General features: G+C 51.3%; 1 long non-coding RNA gene across 1 annotated transcript; it reads left to right on the forward strand.

The window, feature by feature from the left end:
- Window positions 1-3,505: 3,505 nt before the first annotated feature.
- LOC132250305 (uncharacterized) lies at window positions 3,506-5,460 on the forward strand. The gene is made up of 3 exons (XR_009461984.1): window positions 3,506-3,754; window positions 4,350-4,415; window positions 5,436-5,460. It is a non-coding gene; the product is annotated as an uncharacterized LOC132250305 (long non-coding RNA).
- Window positions 5,461-7,137: the final 1,677 nt, after the last annotated feature.

A 7,137-nucleotide genomic window follows, 5' to 3' on the forward strand; every position in this document is an offset into this window, starting at 1 on the left:
ATACACACATGCACACACACATGCACATATGCATGCACACATGCATGCAGGCACACACATGAACACATATGTACACATGCAGACTCATGAACAGACACACAGAGGTACATATGAATTGACACAGACATGCACATACACTCATGCACGCACAGGCACATGCAGGAACACACACATGCACACAGATACATGCACACAGACATGCATATGCACACAGACATGCAAGAACACACGCATGCACAAACATGCACACAGATGTGTGCAGACACATGCACGCACATAGATACATACACATGCACACACATGCATACAGAAACCTACAAGCACACTCATGCATGCAGACTTGTGCATGCACACATAAGCATGCACAGGTGCACATGCACACACACATGCACACACATGAATGCACACAGACACATGCATGCGTATGCATGCAGGCATGCACGCACATAAATGTAGGCACACAGGCACATGCAGGCACACGTGCATGCACAAACACATGCACACATGCTCGCGTATGCATTCACACAGATGTATGCAAGCAGACACACGTAAGCAAACTCACGCATGCAGACGCATGCATGCACAAACGCATGCACGTGTGTGCATGCAAACATGCACATGTGCACCTGGACACATGCATGCACATACATGCACGCACAGAGACACACCTGCACACACGTGCATGCATGGAGACGTGCCTGCACACATACATGCATGGAGACATGTACACGCGTGTACGCAGACAGATGCATACACGTGAATGCAGACAGACACATGCAAGCACACACTCGTGTGTGCATGCACAAACACATGCATGGACAGACAAGGACATGCAAGCACAAACGCATGCACGCACCGGCACATGCAAGCTCACACTTGTGCGTGCAAATACAAACACGCACATACGCACACGATCCCGCCCGGCCATGGGGCAGGCTGGGCTGGCGGCGGGGGGAAGGTCCGGAGCCCCCAGGGGTCCCGGGAAGAGCAGAGGGGAGCCGGCCCCAGCTCGGCCCCATAGGGGTGGGGGTGGGGGTAGCAGGGCTGCAGCCCCGGCCCTCCCCGGGCGCGGGCACTCCGGCGGGAAGGGGTGCTGCAACGACACCCCCCTCGCCACCGGTGCAAACGCCCCCTGCTCCCTGTGCACACCCAAGTCTGCATCCCACCCCCCAACCCCCGGGCCAGGCGGGGGCCGATGGGGCAGCCTCGGGCTGGGGGTCCCGCGACAGGGGTCCGGCTCCTCTCGTGCGGGGCTTTGCTTTTCTTCCTCTCTCTTGCTTTAGTCGCAGGTCAGGTCCTGCCCTGGGCAGAGCCCGTGTGCCCGGGGGCGGGGAGGTGCTGGTGGGGGCGGTAAGAGCAGGGTGGCACCGATCTCGGGGTGTTTGGGGGGATCTTGGGCGCTGCCAGTGGTGTCTCCAAAGGACAGTGTGAGTTCGTGCCCGGTGCGCTTTTGCCAATAAACACACAGGGGTGGAGGATCCAACTTAATCTTTATTGTTTCAAGTCTGCGCAGAGAGGGGTGCTTGGCAATCTTTTGCAAAGCAAGCACCACTGGTTTCTACCTTTGGGTACCTTTTATACATATGTTTGCAAGTGTATTGCTCAGTGATTGGTTACAAGCCACTGACATAAGACGTTCTCTACTGAGCATGTCTCTATACCTATGGTTTAGCCATGTATTTCATTTACATACATATATGTTTCATTAACATACTTTTGCTCTGCCCAGGGTGTGATTTTTAGCATTATAATTAGACCTTTTTCTCAACTTCTTGCTATCTTACAAGTGTCAGGGAGACATTATCCTGCTGGTGTTAGGGAGGCATTCCAGGATGTCTCTAGTGGGTTATGGAATAGAGAAAATCCCACACAATTTACTGATTCGTTTTGATGCACTGGCTGGGGGAGTAGTTAACTAATTGCACGATTTCATAATGATTACACACTTAATTTATACAACACAATTTTATTTTAAAACTCTTTGCTACGTATATAACACTGCTTAGCTTTAAGAAACACCACAAACATTAAAAACATAATAATTACATATATCAGAAACAATGCTCCGAATGGACTTCCTTCCCAAACAATACTATAAGAATTAGTGTTACAAAAACAACTACAATTGTAACTAAAAGTTAAATTAGAATCAATACTATTATTTTTCATATTATACTTACAATGCTAGAATTCCGAGAAGCCAAATACCAAAATATGGTTTCATCCCTCAGTAGTACGATTCAATGGGTTGGCCTCAGTAGTACGGTTCAAAGAAATGGGCTCAGCAATACAATTCAATAGGCTGGCTTCAACAGTGATAGGACTAAGTCCCCTTCCTTCAGTCCCTTTCAGGTGCTCCACGGCTTCAGCGTGAACTAAGAGATTCGTGTTCACGGAGAGGGTAGTTCAGGTGATCAGTCTGACCCGGGCTATACTTGCGATTCTTCCTTCGTTGTTCTACAAGTATAGTCACCTCCAACTTGGGACAGTAAGTTACCGTTTTTATTGAGCGAGCTGCCATCAGTGGGCTCCTCCTACTCAATATATCACTGCTCCCAAATTTGGGCTCGGATCTTACTCAACAGATTCTTTTACCTTCGTTGAGCATTTTAAATTACCTTTGGGAAACTTCCATATCATTGCAAATGCCCTTTTCTTACCAACCTGGTCAAAAGGCCTCAGGGTTTGATCTCTTGGAATTCAGGATATTTGCTCTCTTTGTAAAAGATTTCTAAAAGATGAAATTTAAATTAAGACTTTAAGCGAAGTCAGGACCTTTTGCACGTACTCCCCAAAACAAAGAACTAGATAAGGAGATAAATCTTATCTTCTTCCTGAAACTGGCTAATGGGCAACCTTTACAAACATTCAAACTATTTCATTCAATATGACACAGTCGTTCAACCAAGATCCGTCCGTCTTCCAGTCCGTTCATCTAAAACGAAAGAGATAGCGCGGTTATGGTTAAGGAAGCAGGCAGAAAAGGTAAAATGAGGATGGCAGAGAAGGAGCACTACCTCGAGGCGCAGTAAGCACGTGATATCCATGAAAGATCCTCTTCAGCCGCAGCTCTGGTGCAAGGGCTGTTTGACCAAAGGCAGAAGAGGGAGATCCAGGACACGGATCTGGTTAAACAGTTCTCCCTCCAGAAAGGGAAAAGGCTTGAAGAGAAACTGGGGGAAGTTGCCCATGAAAGCGGTGCAATGCTGAGACACTGGGAGGACCCACATGGTCAAAGGGCCGACAGTAGGCAGCAAGTAATACAGTGTATTCCCCAGGGCAGAGCCGGGAGCAGCGGGAGCCCCCCAGCCTACAGACATAGAGGTGACAGTCACCGCAGGGAGCACGTGTGAGACAGACCTGGGCCGTCTGTTCTTGTGCACAGACAAGAAATGGTGTTCGTTAGGACCTGGTGTTGGAGTCCCTTTCCTCACCCGCTGTCACAGTGCCCTGGAGGGAAACCCTGGCAGGGGCCAGTCCTGTGCGAAGTCCCTCCTTGTGAGCACCATCAGGCCGCGTGCAAGCCCAGCCCTGTCTCACACCTGGAGGCTGATGCAGCGGTGCGGCCGGACACGGCCGAGACGTGCACGCGGGGAGACCCGGAGAAGGTGACGCGCATCACAATGGCCCCTTCTAGAACCGGCTCGTCGCCGTGCGGCTCCTGGAGACGCGCACAGCAGTTGGACTGCTCCCGAGCCAACACTGCTTGGAGTCAGGTCACACCTGTGTCCTTGGTGTCACCCTGACCGCAAGGGTAAGTGTGGGCAAACGAGGGGGTGTTTGCACCCACACTTGGGGGGTCGTAGGGGTGGGTGACTTGTGGCTGGGGGAATTGTCACTTTTATGCTTTCGTTTCTTTCCTAAACATGACTTCAGTCCGCTTCAGTACAAGCCAAGGGCTGAAGACGAGGTGTGCTGGCCTGACATGGGGAGGCGGGGGGAGTGCTTGGAGCGATGCTATTTGGCTGGGCAGGCAAGGTGAGGGGTGCAGCGGAGCAGGCAGTGAGGATGCGGATGGTTGCTTTAGGGTTTCCATATTTCCAGGTCCAAAATGCAGGACACCTGTCACATGGCGGAGGGGGGACGGGGGATATGACAGTGGGGGGCAGAGACATGCCAGTGCCCTGTCCCTGCCCATGCTGTTGCCCCTCAGTGCCGAGCCACAGCCCCCGCCAGCCCTGCTGCTGCCCCTCACCCCCAACCCACTGACCCCAGCCTGCCAGTGCCCCTCACCCCAAACTGCAGTACCCTGCCCCCCGGCCATGATGCTGTCCCTCGCTCCAGACATCAAGTAACTGGGAATGACTGGTTGTGGTTTCAACTTGCTCTTCAATATTTCTTTCATACAGCTACAGAAGACTGGACAGTCTTTTATCCCGGGAGAAAAATATGGGATCCTTTGGAAAGAGAGGAAGGTAAATCAAATAGAGATGCCAATTCTCACTGTCACATACTCTTTTTGCCCTGTCTAATTTGAGAGATTCAGGTGTGAATTGAAGAATGCAGTGCTGAGGGGAGGGGAAGGGCAGGGAGCTGCGCTGGAAAGGAGACGGCCCAGCCAGGTCTCTGCGCATAGCGGTGCAGTGAGCGCTGGAGCAGGGCCAGAAAAGGCAATATACTCCACGCAGGATTCGGAGAGAGCTCGTGCAGAAAGACCGAGCCCCGAGGCCCGCAGACACGCAACGACGCCTTACTTCACTTCCATTCCCCTCTTTACTCTAGGGAAGGAGAAGATGCTATTGCTGCTAACTTTGCCCTGGTTGAGCGCTGAGGAAAAGGGCCAAGCGCTCAACCCAGCGATACCAGTTTTTCTGTTGGCTTTTTTTGGTAATTGAACCGACCCCGAAATTCTGCTTCCAGTCTCATTGGTTGCCGTCCATTGACTCTGGGGGATTTACATAACCAAACCCTGATTATTAAAGTGTTTTGTGGCTTGAGCCCCGGTGTCTTGTCCTGCCTGGTGCAGGGGCTGGACCCGCTCTGTCGGCTTCTCCTGGATTTCAATTTCCAGTTTCTAAATGAGTTGATGCAAACGGTCTCCTAAAACTTACTACTTAATATCATAACACTTTTCTTCTTGCCTTCCTGCTTCCTTTTTTTGTGAAGAGGTATGGCTCTGTGCCAGTGTGCTCACGGTCCATGTCTCCATGGCGGCATGCTTTTGAACTTAAAGTAAGGACATACATTTATTTAATTTTAACTTTAGGATCTTCCCCATTGTTCTTTCCGCAGTTTGTGCACGCTCATCGGGCCACGCTTTATGCATACAAAGAAACGGCACAAATGCATTTTGAATTCTTTTCTCTTTTTTTCTCTCTGTTTTATTTTGGTTTTACTTCGAACTGTGTAGATGTGCTTAGCACCTAATCACCTTTGCTCCTTACACCAGTAGAAGTAATAATTTCCAATTAACTTGGTTTTGAACTCCTCAACAGGGCATCTCAGGAGGAGGGACAAGGAAGGAGATGCATCCCTCTGCCATCCTGCCTCGAGCACTGCCGCACGCAGGAGCTGAGGCCCGAAGCAGGCAGCCAGACAGGGCAGCAGATGTTTGCCACAGCAGAGTCAAGGGCCTGGGACGCTGTGTGGCGGCAGCAGCTGCGGCTGCAGCAGGCAGGCCAGGAGCGGGTAAGACCATCCACCGCTCGGTCTCCCCCACGCACAACCCACCCTCCCTTCTATGCCCCAGGGGCAAAAATGAGTAGTTGTACCCCTGTGTGCCCACTCTGGGACCTCCTCCATTTCAAAATCCTAGATGTTATCCTCCCTTTTGAAGAACCCTTTCCAAACTCACCATGTCCATTTGTAGCCTAACTGGTAAGAAAACCAATTACTCTTTCAACATCACAACCACATGGCAAATTGAGCTAGTACCGGCGGGGCTGTCTTTACCCATCCAGATCGGAAGTTGTTCCAGACTTTGAGAAGCCGTCAGAATTTGGCCGTCCCCCACGACCGTCCTGTTTGATCAGAAACCAGTTGTATTTGGAGACATCCTGAGGCGGAGGGTTGAGGCCCCATTTTGAATGCAAAGTGCTGAGTTTGATGATTGCTGAGGAAGCAGTTGCAAAGGATGCTGTCTTTATTCACAGAGACTTTTGTCATTCGTTTCCATAGCTACAAAAATGGGGTGCTTCTTTGCATCACAACTCATTGCCATTTGTTGCACACCAACACCATAGATTAAAAGTAACACCTCTTTGGTGCCTGCTGCCCAGAGGACTGCTGCTAGAGATGACTACCAGCTATGATCTGGAGACATCCTCTGTGGCACCCTTGAAAGGTCCCCTGGGGCACCCCGACTACCAATCCTTGATCTAGAACGTGTGCACTTTGACACGTGCTCTCACAGGGTAAGCTGTGGGCAATTTTGTGGACATAGAATAAAACTTGTATGCTGTGAAAATGCTCCTTCCCGTTATCAGAGAGAATAGCTCCTGAAGTATGGAACATCTTCTGGATCGGTTTGATATTCCACAGCTAAAATATAAGCACATGCACGAGGTGGAGAGCACTCAGATCAAGTCACGCATGACACAGTGCATCTCAGTCTTAAGGTGCAGGCAGACATGACATTTGAAATGTCTCCAGGCATAGCTGGCTTGGGGCTGTTTCACAAAGGGAACCACCGCAGGACATTGCACGGCCCCTGCAGTGGCCCCTGGCTGGAGCACTTGGAAATCTCCACGAGGCTGTGGCAATCGGTGGCTTTGCTCCCCCTTTCCGCCTCCCCCCACAGGGCAGAGGAACGAAGGATGCTGCCAGTGCTGCTCCGCTCCCGTTCCCCCCTCCCCCAAACCCTCTCCCTTACTGACATAGGCTCGAGAGTGGGAGTGCGGGGAGGGCAGTGGTGCGGGTGTGGTGGTGTGGTAGGAGGTCACTCGGGGAGGGGGCATGGGGGTGTAGTGGTGAAGGAAACAAGGCATCTAGTGCAGGGGCTTGCAGAGTCTGGTGGATTTGGGCTCTCCAACCGGCAGTCCCCTGTCCTCTCCATATGTTGGTGGAGCAGAGGGGTAGACTGGGGTGTCAGGGGGATTGGGATAGAGAACCTGGCTCAGGTGGTGATACAGTGTCTGGGCTCTGGCTCCGTTCTGAATTGTGTTACTGACTCCTTTAGTGAACGTGTGCACTCCCCTT

Source organism: Alligator mississippiensis, chromosome 1, assembly GCF_030867095.1.
Source record: "Alligator mississippiensis isolate rAllMis1 chromosome 1, rAllMis1, whole genome shotgun sequence".
NCBI lineage: Eukaryota > Metazoa > Chordata > Crocodylia > Alligatoridae > Alligator > Alligator mississippiensis.